At 44.9% G+C, this 14,698-nt stretch overlaps 1 protein-coding gene across 1 annotated transcript in view; it reads left to right on the top strand.

Annotated features, from left to right (window-relative positions):
- Positions 1 to 1,152: 1,152 nt before the first annotated feature.
- The window catches only part of LOC147014819 (prospero homeobox protein 1-like), a 159,647-nt gene continuing 146,101 nt past the window's right edge, over positions 1,153 to 14,698 (top strand). Inside the window, exons 1-3 of the mRNA XM_085850616.1 lie at positions 1,153 to 1,714; positions 1,988 to 2,079; positions 14,535 to 14,696. The gene's annotated coding sequence lies outside the window, so the exon portion shown is untranslated. The remainder of the gene's footprint in view (positions 1,715 to 1,987; positions 2,080 to 14,534; positions 14,697 to 14,698) is intronic.

Here is a 14,698-nt window from a genome sequence, read left to right on the forward strand (position 1 = left end):
AATTAGGTAAATGGAAGATTTGGCGATCGGATCCGTTAGCGCACGGGTAGAGTGCGGACAAGGTTGTGGTGTGGTTAAAAACACACATGTGGTTGGTTTCCAGCGTTGATCCGGAAAGCCGCGATTGGATTTTCCGTTCGGTGGGCGAAGCGACCGCTATTGGTTAGACGCGGTCGTTCGCACGCCGGCGGGCGGAAATCTACAACAATATATACGAGGTGTGTTCAAAAAGTATCCAACCTTAATTTTTTGTGCGTAAACAAATGAAGCTAGGGAGGCGTGGTTTGGTGCAGGTATGTAGGCGATCCTAATTCGTATGCGTGAATATTTTCCCACCTGCAGAAGCTGTCAGTCGCCGACAGACCGCCGATGAGTGAGGAAGTGTAAGTGTGCGTGTTTTTGGATTTTCGTTTTTGACAAAATGAAGGAAAAACTCGAACAACGCGACCGCAGCAAATTTTGTGTAAAGCTTCGCGGTTCCAAAGTGGAAACGATCCGCAAGTTTCAACAGGCCTTTGGGAATGAAGCAATGGGCATCACACATCTAAAAGAGTGGTACAACCGCTTCAAAGATGGTCGCTCATCAGTGGAAAGTGAAGCACGTTCCGGTAGGCCCTCAACATCCCGAAATGAGATCATCATTGACCAAGTGAGGACCCTGCTGATGCAGGATCGTCGAATCACGATCAGAGAACTTGCAGACGAGGCGGGCGTCAGCATTGGATCCGTTCATTCCATTGTGACAGGATTTGGGCTTATGGAGAATCTCAGCGAAGTTCGTGCCAAAGCTGCTAACGATCGAGCAGAAGCAACTCCGTTTGGAGATCGCACAGGACATGCTGGAGACTGTGAACAGCGATCCCAACTTCTTCAACACAGTGATCACTGGCGATGAGACCACAGTGATCCATCATTTTGTCAAAAACCAAAATCCGACGGCGCTCACTTACACTTCCTCACTCATCGGCGGTCTGTCGGCGACTGACAGCTTCTGCAGGCGGGATAATATTCATGGATTAGGATCGCCGACATACGTGCACCAAACCACGCCTCCCAAGCTTCATTTGTTTACGCACGAAAAATTAAGGTTGGATACTTTTTGAACACATCTCGTACATACATCTATCTATGATTCCAGCAATGTGTGTGTGTGTGTTTGTGTGTGTGTGTGTGTGTGTGTGTATGTGTGTGTGTGTGTGTGTGTGTGTGTGTGTGTGTGTGTGTGTGTGTGTGTGTGTGTTTGTGTGTGCGTGTCTGTGACCGCTGTTTCTCGACAACCACTGGTCCGATCTAATTGAAACTTGCCAGGTATATTGATGGGGACCTGAGGATGTGCCTTTTCAAGGTTTGATATTAATCTGACAAGTGCTTCCCAAGTTATGGCCATTTATTTACCAACCAATGACCGGACACGTTGCTGTGGCCATTTATTTACCAACCAATGACAGGACACGCTGCGTTGGCGTGGCCGATGGGGAAGAGAACCTGAGCCGCGTTCGCCATTACGGGTTTTTTCTCTGCTCTTCTATTTGTGTTTTTCCTTGCGAAAAGGCAAAATACGTTGCCGCTAATTGAATAATTGACCATTAAAACTAATAATTTATCAAAACGTTGGCAGATTCAGCAGCCTCTGCATTCTTGCCCTGGATGAGGAAACAAAGAAGCGCCGTTTCCTCAGCAATGTTGTTTATGAAGAGGTGCTTACGAGATAAAGGTGTGTACATGGAGACAATTTTTATTATTATTTATTTATTGAAGAAAAATTGTTCTGAACATAATTTATCAAAAAAAGTGCACAACTTTTTTTTGTTTCCAATTGTCAAAACGGTGTGGCCTTTGGAAGTGTTAAAGAATTCAGCTCTTCTCACCATGCTTGCCAACGAAATACATCTCAATTTGGTAGTATGCTTTGCAAACTATTTTTTTTAAACTATTTTCAAACTAAAACAATTCGAACATGGAATACCTAATGACACTGTACTTTCAGGTCTCCTACAAATCCTACCCTGTCTCCTCATCGTGGCATAGGAGTGGCAATAGTCAATGGCAGCGAATGTCATGGCCAGCAAAGACAGGGAGGTAAACTTGATTTTAATTTGGATTTTAATTAACTCTGTGTGTGTAAGTATCACAGCAGTTGTTACTTCAATATAAGCGATCATTCGTGGAATGATGTGAACATTCCATACGGGCACGCACTCCTTCTGGATAGTGATGACTTACTGTTTTCTAATAATTTCTCGATTTCTTATGCGCACTTATAGATAAACACAATGCCCCAATCCAGTCGTCGTTTATGAGAGCGAAGGAATGGCCTGTGTGGTTGTTTGAAAGTTTTTTGCACGCACATACGGTCACACACGTACAACCACGCACGTATGGGCATGCGAGAGCGAAGGAACGGCCTGTGGTTGTTTCTGACAAGAGGTTTTAAAGTGTATATATATATATATATATATATATATATATATATATATATATATATATATATATATATATATTTTGCACGTGCGGCCACGCACGTATGGCACATGAGAGCGAAGGAATGGCCTGTGTGTTTGTTGTTTCTGGCACGCGGTTTGAAAGTTTTTTGGGGTGGGGGGGGGGGGTTGGACCCACGGCCACGCACCTACGGGCACGCACTAGTACTTTAAAAACAAAAATAAATCCGTAAGCATTGGAGTTATATTATTTACAAATGTGCTGTGTTTGGGGTGGGGGAGGGGGAGGGGGTAGGATGGCCTTTGCCCCAGCATTTTTGACGGGCTTTACATGCTTGTATATATATATATATATATATATATATATATATATATATATATATATATATATATATATATATATATATATATATATATATATACTCGTTTTTTTGGCCTGCTGTGTGGTGGAGAAGATCAGCGGGTCGTGCTGTGGGTGCTAGTTTTGCTTGTGGGCTTGTTTAAGCCTGTTGTGTGGTGGAGAGGACCTGTGTGTGCTGGTTGTGCCCATGGGCTCGATTCCACCTGCTGTGTGGTGGAGAGGATCAGCGGGTGTTGGTTGTGCCCATGGGCTTTATTCCACCTGCTGTGTGGTGGAGAGGATCAGCGGGTGCTGGTTGTGCCCGTGGGCTTTATTCCACCTGCTGTGTGGTGGAGAGGATCAGCGGTCATGCTGCGGGTGCTGGTTGTGCCCGTGGGCTTTATTCCACCTGCTGTGTGGTGGAGAGGACCTGCGTGTGCTGGTTGTGCCCATGGGCTCGATTCCACCTGCTGTGTGATGGAAAGGATCAGCGGGTCGTGCTGTGGGTGCTGGTTATGCCCGTGGGCTTTATTCCACCTGCTGTGTGGTGGAGAGTGTCAGCGGGTGCTGGTTGTGCCCATGGGCTTTATTCCACCTGCTGTGTGGTGGAGAGGATCAGCGGTCATGCTGCGGGTGCTGGTTGTGCCCGTGGGCTTTATTCCACCTGCTGTGTGGTGGAGAGGACCTGCGTGTGCTGGTTGTGCCCATGGGCTTTATTCCACCTGCTGTGTGGTGGAGAGGATCAGCGGTCATGCTGCGGGTGCTGGTTGTGCCCGTGGGCTTTATTCCACCTGCTGTGTGGTGGAGAGGACCTGCGTGTGCTGGTTGTGCCCATGGGCTTTATTCCACCTGCTGTGTGGTGGAGAGGATCAGCGGGTCGTGCTGTGGGTGCTGGTTATGCCCGTGGGCTTTATTCCACCTGCTGTGTGGTGGAGAGGGTCAGCGTGTGCTGGTTGTGCCCGTGGGCTTTATTCCACCTGCTGTGTGGTGGAGAGGTCCTGCGTGTGCTGGTTGTGCCCGTGGGCTTTATTCCACCTGCTGTGTGGTGGAGAGGACCTGCGTGTGCTGGTTGTGCCCGTGGGCTTTATTCCACCTGCTGTGTGGTGGAGAGGTCCTGCGTGTGCTGGTTGTGCCCGTGGGCTTTATTCCACCTGCTGTGTGGTGGAGAGGGTCAGCGTGTGCTGGTTGTGCCCGTGGGCTTTATTCCACCTGCTGTGTGGTGGAGAGGTCCTGCGTGTGCAGGTTGTGCCCGTGGGCTTTATTCCACCTGCTGTGTGGTGGAGAGGTCCTGCGTGTGCAGGTTGTGCCCGTGGGCTTTATTCCACCTGCTGTGTGGTGGAGAGGACCTGCGTGTGCTGGTTGTGCTCATGGGCTTTATTCCACCTGCTGTGTGGTGGAGAGGATCAGCGGGTCGTGCTGTGGGTGCTGGTTATGCCCGTGGGCTTTATTCCACCTGCTGTGTGGTGGAGAGGGTCAGCGGGTGCTGGTTGTGCCCATGGGCTCGATTCCACCTGCTGTGTGATGGAAAGGATCAGCGGGTCGTGCTGCGGGTGCTATTTGTGCGCACGGGCTTGATTCGGCCCACGGTGCAGTGGAGTGAATTGACAGTTGATGCTGCTCATACTATTTGTGCTTTCGGACTCTGCATGCGTGATGAACGTCGAACTGAGACATTGAGTTAATTTTGAAGTGTGAATTTTGAGGTAAAAAAAAATTTTTGGAGATTTTGTGAGAGAATTGATTTGACTTTTGTGAAAAGCATTTATTTGGTGTAAGCTGAATATGCACAAATTAAATTTATTAGGAAGAGTGAGACATAACGAAGTGGAGAAAGAGGGGAGGGAGTGAGTGAAGTGGGGGTAGGGATGAGTGCCTCGAGGATAGGGGTGAGGAGTCAAGTGTGGTGGGAGAGCCAAGGGGTAGGCATGGGGGAAGGTAGGGAGTGAGAGAGAGAGAAAGTGGGGTGTGTGCATGCGCGCACACAAGATTATGAGAACAGTTTAGGGTCATGGGTCCAGCAGAGCATCCCAGGCAGCACTACCGATTGATGACCAGGCCGTCCCGAACTGATCAAGATGGTACTAGCTCTGCCAGGTAGGCAGTGGTTCAGAAGCGAGGTTCGGCTAGGTAGCTTGATTGTGGGTTCATTGGTGGGGGGGGGGAGAGAGAGAGGAGTCGAGGTGCTGTAGATTATGCAGAGAAGGAGGTTGGAAGTGTTGTGTGTGCAGGAGACCAAATAGAAAGGAGACAGGGCGAGGAGGTTGGTGGGAAGATGCAAGCTGTTGCACGTGGGTGGAGATGGAAGGAGTAATGGCGTGGGAATAATTGTATCGGAAGAGATCAGCAAGCAGGTGGTCAGAGTGGAAAGATGGGAGGGACGGATAGTGATGGCATGGGTGATGGTACAGAGGCAAATGGTTTGTGTTATGTCAGTATATGGGCCACAAACGGGAAGGACTTGGGCGGAGAAGCAGGAATTCAGAGACGCACTGGAGAGGTTGATGGGAATGGTTGAGCTGGACATGATGCTGTGCATTGCAGGGGACTTTAATGTGCATTAAGGAGTAGGAGAGTCAGGTGAAGAGAAATGTGTTGGTAAATTTGATTGGGGGGCAAGGAACAGAGAGGGTCAAGAGATGGTGGAGCAAGTGGCGAGAAATGAGATGGCCAGGGCTGGTTCATTCTTTCAAAAGCGAGAAAGCCACATGATTACCTATAGCAGTGGACATCATAGAACAGAACTGGACTTAGTGGTGGTAAGGAAGCAGCAGTTGTAGAGGGTTAAGGATTGTGAGGCAGTGGTGGGAGAGCATGTTACCACCCAGCACAGGCCTGTGGTGTTTGTGGTATGGATGGAGAAAAGGAGGGAGGTTAAGAGCAAGGGGAAGAAGATTATAAGTTTGGGGGAAGTGTAGGGAAAAACGTCGTCATCGAGTACAAGGACAGGTTGAGGGGTAGGTTTGAGCGACAGCGAAGAAGCGGAACATTTGTAGGAGTGGAAGAAGTACGGAGAGGCTTTTACGGGAATTGTTGAAGTTTTTTGTGGCAGGACTTCAGGAAAGGGTGCATCATCTAGGGATAGAAACCAGCTATGGTGGACACATGAGGAACAAAGGCAGTTGGTGAAAAGAAGGTTTGGAAGAGCATGGAGAAGATCAAGGATAGGGGGAGGCAGCCATATGTGGGGTTGCTACACCTGTATGGGAAGAATAAGAAAGCAGCAAGGGGACTTGTGGATAAGGTGAGGAATAAGATGAAAGAGGAGGTCTATAACAAGTTGGAAGAGGATGGTAGGAGGAAGATGATATATAAATTGGCTTGTGATAGGGATGAGAGTGGTAAGAACATGAAGGGGGTATTTCAAAGAGCTGTTGAATCGGGAAGGAAGCAACGGTGAGCTCGAGTGAGTTGGAGCTACCATGTTATGGAGAGGGGAAAGTGGAGTTGGTGGAGATGACAGAGGAGGAAGTGCGGACAGCATTATAGATGATGAAGAAGGGAAGAGCGCCAGGCATTGATGAGGTGTGTACAGAAATGATAATTGCAGCAGAATAAGTTGGAGTCAGTTGGACAAAGAGGCTGTTGAACATATGTATGAGAGAGGGTTAAATTCCAGAGGAGTGGAGGACAGTTAATTGTGCCGATATGGAAGGGGAAAGGCGATGTTCAAGATCCAGGGAAGTACAGGGGTATTATGCTCCTCAGTCATGCAATGAAGGTGCTGGAGAGGATTTTGTATGGGAGGATATGGAAGAGGGTAGAGACAGAGATCAGAGAAGAGCATCAGGGGTTTAGAAAGGGTAGGGGGATGTTGAATGGGATGTTCAAGCTGAAACAGCCTGTGAAGAAGAGGTTGGAGATGCAAGGTGAGATGGCATTGGGATTTGTGGACCTGGAGAAGACCTAGAACACTGTCCCGAGAGAGATGGTGATGGTGACACTGAGATGGATGGGAGTACCGGAAGCAGAAGTTAGGTTGGTGGAAAAGATGTACAAGGGAACAAAGAGGAAGAGTCTTGGTTGGCTCTGGGATGTCTGAATAATTCAGCGTGAACATTGGTTTGAGGCAGGGAAGTGCTTTCAGCCAACTCATGGTCATCATTGTGATGGAGCTGGTAAGCAGGAAGGTGAGGTTGTGGGGTAGTATGGAGAGGATGCTGCACGCGGATGATCTGACCGTTGTGGTGAAGAGTGGGCAGAAGATGCAGGAGGTATTGGGGGATTGAAAAGAGGCATTTGGGAAGCATGGGCTGAAAATGAGTATGGAGAAGACTGCTCAGTGGGTTGGGCAGCAGAGAAAATAAATGAATATCAAGTTAGAGGGGAAGTAGATCAGACAGAGAAATATGTTTGAGTATCTGGGAGGAACAGTGACTGGGGATGGGAATTCTGAGGCAGAGGTGTAGAGGTGGATTCAGGTGGATGCAAATGCATGGAGGAGGGTGGAGGAAATAATAGCAGACAGAAAGATATCAAGAAAATTGAAATGGAAAATTCTGATGTCATGTGTAATGCTGGCCTACCTTTACGGTCTGGAGATGGTGGCACTGACAGACACAACAACAGAGGCTGCAGGTTTGTGTCAGTAAAGAGGGTGGATAGAAGGAGGATGGATAAACTGGTGGAGGAGATTGGTGTGCAGATGAGCTTGATGGGAGATTGGTGAAATGCCGGCTGAGATGAGCTGGACACTTGGTGTGGATGTGGAAACAGAGAATGGTAAAGAGAGCGGATAGATTGAGGGAGCAAGGTCGGAGGAAAAGAGGTCGACTGCGGTTGAGATGGGAGGATTGTGTGAGGAGGGATATCCAGAAGGTAGGGGTGGTTGAAGAGTGGAGAGAGTTGGCTGAGGACAGAGGGGTTGGAGGAGTATCGTGGTCAAGGCCGGGCAGAAGCGTGGTACCATCGGACCTCACCCTTTATAAAGGAAAGAGGAGGAGAAGAAGAAGAAGAAGATATATAATGGCCTCCACAGCACATATACCTCCCACCCGGCCCTCCTCCTCCCAAACATGATTAATAGGAAATAACATTCTTTTTAACTTATCCTAGCCGTTGAGAAATTCCAGATATGACCTTCCCATCGGTGTTATGAAGCAACGAAACCAGATACGATGTCTCCTTCAGTGAAGTCTACCTGAATATTGGTAATGACAGCACCGTCTTTCCCATTGCAGATGTCCATTAAATAAATCAACCAAGCCTGCCATGTTCACACGAGGTAATCCCGCAAGGTTCAAAGTACACTCACTGGCAGAGATGGTTGAACGTTTTGGTAGAACACGTCCATTCATGAACCTTCGGGCCTCGCTCTCGTCCACATCTTCAGGAGTTTGCAGTACGGGGAGCTGCAAGCTATCATCTTTTTGTGCGAGTTCAGAAAGTTTTTCCAACTCTTTCATTGTGCATATAGGCACACCCCGTCCGGTATGATTCTAAGTATTTTTGCCTTCTTTTAGAAACTTTGTGAGACATTTTCGGTAACAATCCTTATCTCTCACACACAATGTATGTTTGGCTGCCCCGATGAACCCCAGTGCCAGGGGTTTCTACGCATGGTCGCCAACCATTCTGTGTGGATTACGTCATTTAGAAAGCCACATATAGTTCAGAGAGCAAAGGTTCTGATTAAAATTTTACATTTCTATTTCACCCCCTCTCCCCATCAAGAGTGTTCGTGATTAAAAATAATACCTATATATATATATATATATATATATATATATATATATATATATATATATATATATATATATATATATATATATATATATATTCGTTTATTCTTTTTTATACATCTGTCGTGTATCCAGGCCCTTCAGTTGGCTTCAATTTGGTCCACAATTCCAGTTTAAGATGTTTCTTTTCTGATTTCATCACAGGCTGCGCTCACATATGATTATCACGAGAAACACAAACGTCCTCTTTGCTTTGTTCGATCCGTCTTTTATTCCCTTTTATAATTGCCCTAATGAAAGCTCGTCAGGACAACGTGACGCGTTTCAGGGTGAAGAAAGAAAGAGGTATAATGCTTAAATTCCCTCTCCACCCCCCCCCCTTACATACGCATCCCCCTCGAGTGGCATAATTATGATACACCAAGCAGATGAAATTACCTTAATGCACACATTTTCATGCTAACAATATGGTCTTCAAGAGGCTTCTTCCCCCACACCAACCCCTCCCCCCTCCCCCACACCTACTCACCTCAATCCCAACCTACTACCTCCTCCTCCACATCATGGGCTTTGTTTGCAGACAACAGCTTTTTAAAGCACTTTTATAACAGATTCCAAGCCATCTCCTATAATCGATCTGCCTTCGTCTCTCTGTATTTATAATTATTTAATGATTCTCTCCCTGTCCCTTCCTGGACTATTATATATTACAAGTGATAAACTGGAACGGCATTCGGTAGAGCACATATCTCTGCCAGGCTGAACAGTTTATGTTTTGCATCCCACTGACAGGCCAGATGTGGATCCTGACCCTCACCAAAATCTAATCGGCTTATTCTTGTCAACTAACCAACTCATCCACCTAATTTTGTCATTGACCGTCCACAACTTTTTGACATATCATGCGAAATATCGTTTTTGGCCCCATCTCTCAATGGTGAAGAATCACTATGTGGACTGTGCTTCCCCGCTGACGGACCCCTGGTAGATTGTACCTGGGGAGTAAATGCTGAAATATCTCCGGCTTCTTCCCGACATCTTTGTTCATTTCACATTTCTTTATAATTACACTGGTCTGCGTCATTAAAGAGGTCTAGGTTTTGTCAACGGTCCCTATATGCGTTTTGCATGCTGAATTTAGAAATGCATCTCATTTCGCTCAATCAGGTCAAGTTTTTCGTACTCTGGAGCAGCGCGTCGCTGCGTTTTATCTATCTCAATTTTAAGGAAAAAAAAATCAAAAATTTAATTTTTTTAATTAGCATTTTTTAAATTCAAAATCAGACTTACATTGACAGAAAATGTACAAACTATATATAAAATGACGCACAAGTACTGTTAATGTGAAATTCAACATTAAAAAGACGAAGGAAAACAGCGACTGCTGGAGCGACTGAAGCTGGGTGTTGCCAGAAACAACGATTTATCTATATTTTTCTGAAATTGAAATGAAAGTAATTGAGAAGGCACTTTCTTCCACATTAAGTGTACTTGTGTGTCAATATACTCGTATGTATAGTTTGTACATTTTCTGTCAATGTAAGTCTGATTTTGAATTAAAAAAATTAAAATTTTGATTATTTTTTTCCTTAAAATTGAGATAGCTGATTGATAGCTAATTGATGAGATAGCTGATTAAAAAACTTGGCCTGATTGAGCGAAATTAGATACATTTCTGAATTCAGCATGCAAAAAACATATAAAGAACCGTTGAGAAAACCTAGACCTCTGAAAAAAATTATTTCAAATGCAGCCCAGTGTTATTTTCGCAATTATTCTTTATTCATTCTCTTCTTGCTTTTTCTTCTTTCGTCTCTTTTACTCTCTATTCCTCTCTTTCTTTATCTATTTTACTTAGGAGAAGTGAATTTTTGCAGAAATTTTTCTGTAATGCTCACTTGGCTGCACCTGGATGGGTTTGAGGGTAGGGGAGTGGAGCCTGAAACCCGAATCCTATCCAGGTTCCTCCTGATGACTCCATCTTTGCTCTTTACTTCTTCAGGTTCCTTCTTGGTCTTCCGTTTCATTAAAAAAAATTATCGAATCTGGATCTTCTCCAAAATGAAATAAATTCAACCTTGTCACACACCCAACCTGTCCACCAAATTTTGCCCAAATGAGTGCACAACTTTTTAAGATATCCTGCTTAGAGACAAACAAACAAATGAAAAATCACTCATAGAGCAACACTTGGCAAAACAGAACAAAGTAGAATGGCACTCGGTAGAGTACGTACTTCCGCCAGGGTGAACAGTTTACGTTTCGTATCCTACTGATGGGCTCAATCTGAACCAAAATCAAATCCTCTTGTTTTTGTCACCGAACCAACTCAATCACCTAGTTTTGTCATAACTCGTCCAAAACTTTTTGAGATATCATGATGTATAGTTTTTCGCCCTATCTCTCAATTTTAGAAACTCGGCCGATGTTCACCTTTTGACTGAAAAGATAATTGGTGGTTGAATTAATTGACAAGATATGCAAATCCTGTTCAAATTTCAAGTCAATCGTATGGAAATTGACAATTTTAGAAATTCGGCCTGCATTCACCTTTTGGCCGATATTGACCTCGAAAAGAATAGGTGGTTGAATTCAGTGATCTGACCTGCAAATGCTCTTCCAATTTCAAATTAATCAGACTAAAATTGAGGATTTTAGAAATTTGGCCGATTTTGACCTTTTGGCTGAGGTCAGGTCAGGTATGGGAGCGTACACCGGAGCAGAGCGTCGCTGCATCAACTTTCCACCAGTACTCCAGGGGCGTCCATCTGGCCATCCCCCAGGCAAATACCTGGCCCATCCCCATCTCCTTGAGATGCTGATAAACCTGCTGCAACCACAAAGCACGTGGTCGGCCCATTGGCTTCCTTCACTCATGAGGCTACCTCGCTGAGAGAATCTGGTGAGCAGGTTCAGCATCAGGAAAACAAGCCACATGTCCGTACAGCCGCAGCTGACCTCATGGATTGTGCAGGTAACAAATCTCATTTGAGTCTCTCTCAGCAACCGCTCGTTGGAAATAAAGTCCGACCACCGATAGCCAAGGATTCTGCGAATAGAACTGGTATCAAAGGAATGAAGTCTCCATCTCAGATTCCTGGTCAGAGTCCAAGTCTCACATCCGTAGAGCAAAAGTGGAAGCACCAAGCACATGAAGACTCGGACTTTCGTCGTCCTGCACAGGTACCAGCAGCACCACACCCCATGATCCCGTCAATCCATGACTCCCCAGGCCTGACCCAGACGTCTATTGACCTCTGGCTCACAGCCAGCAGAGACATGAATATCACTGCCAAGGTAAGTGAATCTCTCTGTGACCTCAACATCCTCACTAACAGCTCAGTCTGGACTTTCTTTTGGCACTGTGTACATAAATATATATATATATATATATATATATATATATATATATATATATATATATATATATATATATACACATGTGTGTATATATATATATATATATATATATATATATATATATATATATATATATATATATATATATACACATGTGTGTGTATATATATATATATATATATATATATATATATATATATATATATATATATATATATATATATATATATATATATATATATATATATATATATATTTATGAGGCCCCACGAGCAGGAGTGATGTAAGCGACATTTTTTAATGATATGATGATGATAGGCTCGTATGATAGGGTGAGGGTTAAAATAGTGCTTTATGGCATTAACTCCAAAATGGCCGATGTGTCCCTTACCTCACTCCTCCTCGCGGCGCCTCATTTATATATGTATGTATATATATATATATATATCTATATATATATATATATATATATATATATGTATGTATATATATATATATATATATATATATATATGTATATATATATATATGTATATATATATATATATATATATATATATAAATACATATACATATATATATGCACATATATATTGTAGTTTTCTGGCATGCGGGCTACCGCTTTTAGCTAATTTACGGCCGCACGCGCCCACCGGACGTGGCAAAACTAGTCGCAGCTTTCGGATCAATGCTGAAATCCAGCTACGGGTGTGTTCTTAATCACACTGTAAATCAGCCAACTATTCTGTCCGCGTGCGACAGGGTCCGATCGCCGAATTGTCGATTTACCATATTATGCGCGTAGACAGAATGCCGGGGATTTACACCTCAACGGGACCTGCTTGGAAAAGAGCCGCTTAAGCAGCTCGCTTAAATTATCGTAACCCGTTCGCGTAACCCATTCGCGATTTGCCGAGCGGTGTATATCGCCAAGCCCCGCTGGATCCGATTACTTTATCGGCTTTTTAAAAGCCAGCTAATATCCCGAATGCAATACGGCAGCTCAATTAAGGGAAAGGACGCAACGAACAGGTGGACATTCAAACAATGACATTTATACACACGTAAGCAGTCATACACGTATGCAATCATGTCGACAATAAAGCAATACAGGAACAAGCAAGACGAAGAACTACAACCGTTCTATTTATTATGTACACTTATTACAATTCTACTTTAGGACATGGCGCCACAACGTTCATACAAAAAAAAACCCCAGGAAAGAAAAGGGCAAGAACTGGACCTCGTCGGCCTTTAATAGTTCACGGAGCCGTGGAGACCGCAAGGGCTCCGAGAGACCGCGCAGGCTACCTTTCACCCTCGTGGTGACTCGCCGGGCCTTGGTTCGGCGACCCTCGGTGGCCCTGCCCGCACTCCGCTGGACTCCACCCGTGCCTTCAACGGCGATTCGGCTGGTGACTCCTCTCTGGCGCCTCCGTCGACCAAGGAGAGAGACCAAGCAGAGGGACTCTCTTTCCCCTCACTGACAGACTCCGCTGCACTCCCAGACTGCAACTCCCCGACTGCAGATGATTGCAGCTCAACTCTGCTCCCAGACTTCCACTCAACTCCACGGTGAACCCAGACCGACCGACCTCTTGGCGTTTTCAGCCCGGCCTTTTATCGCCCTGGCGCCTCGCCCTTCCCTTCGCGGGGGGGGGGGGGGGACACATTCCAGGGGGGTTCGGCTCGGCTCTTGGCCCGCTCTTTTGGCCCGATCACGGACATTATGTTTCTTTCGCCCTTCTGAGGGAAAATTCCAACAGAGCTCGGCTGGGGTCAGTTGTTGTTTTCCAACCGTCATTTCGGTTTACCCGTTCTGATGGATATCGGGGCGGGAGTTGTTGAGATGTTGTTGTTGCAGTGTGGTTAGCGCTGTGGTGGGGATGGCGTGGTTGTTGAGATGGTGGTTGTGGTTGGCGCTGTGGTGGGGATGGCATGGTTGTTGAAAGGCGGTTGTGGTTGTTGAACTACTGGTTGTTCAAAAATAAAGATAGCAAAAGAATAATGGCTGACTCAAAGATCACAGCCCGGTCAAAGCCCTTTAAACATCGGTGGGGAAATCTAATCTGAACACACACTTATCGACATAACTGATCTCTGGGTACCTGTATGGTGTTCTGTGAATTTCCACAACTGTAACAATATATATATATATATATATATATATATATTATCCCTGTGTCGTAAGAGGCGACCAGGGTTGCGTCAGGAAGGGCATCCGGCGTAAAACATGTGCCAAATCACAATGCGGATCATACGGATGATCCGCTGTGGCGACCCCTAACGGAAGCAGCCGAAAGAAGAAGAAGAAGATATATATATATATATATATATATATATATATATATATATATATATATATATATATATATATATATACACACACATACATATATATACACACACATACATACATATATATATATATATATATATATATATATATATATATAAAAACATATATATATATTGTGGAGTTGTGGAAATTCACAGAACACCATACAGGTACCCAGAGATCAGTTATGTCGATAAGTGTGTGTTCAGATTAGATTATAAATATTTTTTTTGTTGTTGGGGAAATGGCCCTTAGTATGCGACTAAATATAGGATTAGCCCAGATCTCCCATTAAATGCAAGTTTGGCCAGGTTGTTCAGTAATTTGACATTACATGTGTGTCGGGAGGTTTCACAGGCTGTAATTTGTTTGTGCAGTGGTGGTGGACCGAGAGGCTCTTCTTCATCCTTCAGATGTTCCAGACAATAGACTCCGCCCAGCGTACTGAGAGGGGGAGTGGCCGAGAGAAGGAAGTGAAACTGAAAGGGAGGAGTTTGTCGGTGTGGAAGAGGAAGAGGGGCGTGCCCCGAAAAGAAAAGGT

The sequence above is a fragment of the Eptatretus burgeri genome, chromosome 13 (assembly GCF_056783735.1).
Source record: "Eptatretus burgeri isolate ZD-2024b chromosome 13, Ebu_testis_v1, whole genome shotgun sequence".
NCBI classification, from domain to species: domain Eukaryota; kingdom Metazoa; phylum Chordata; class Myxini; order Myxiniformes; family Myxinidae; genus Eptatretus; species Eptatretus burgeri.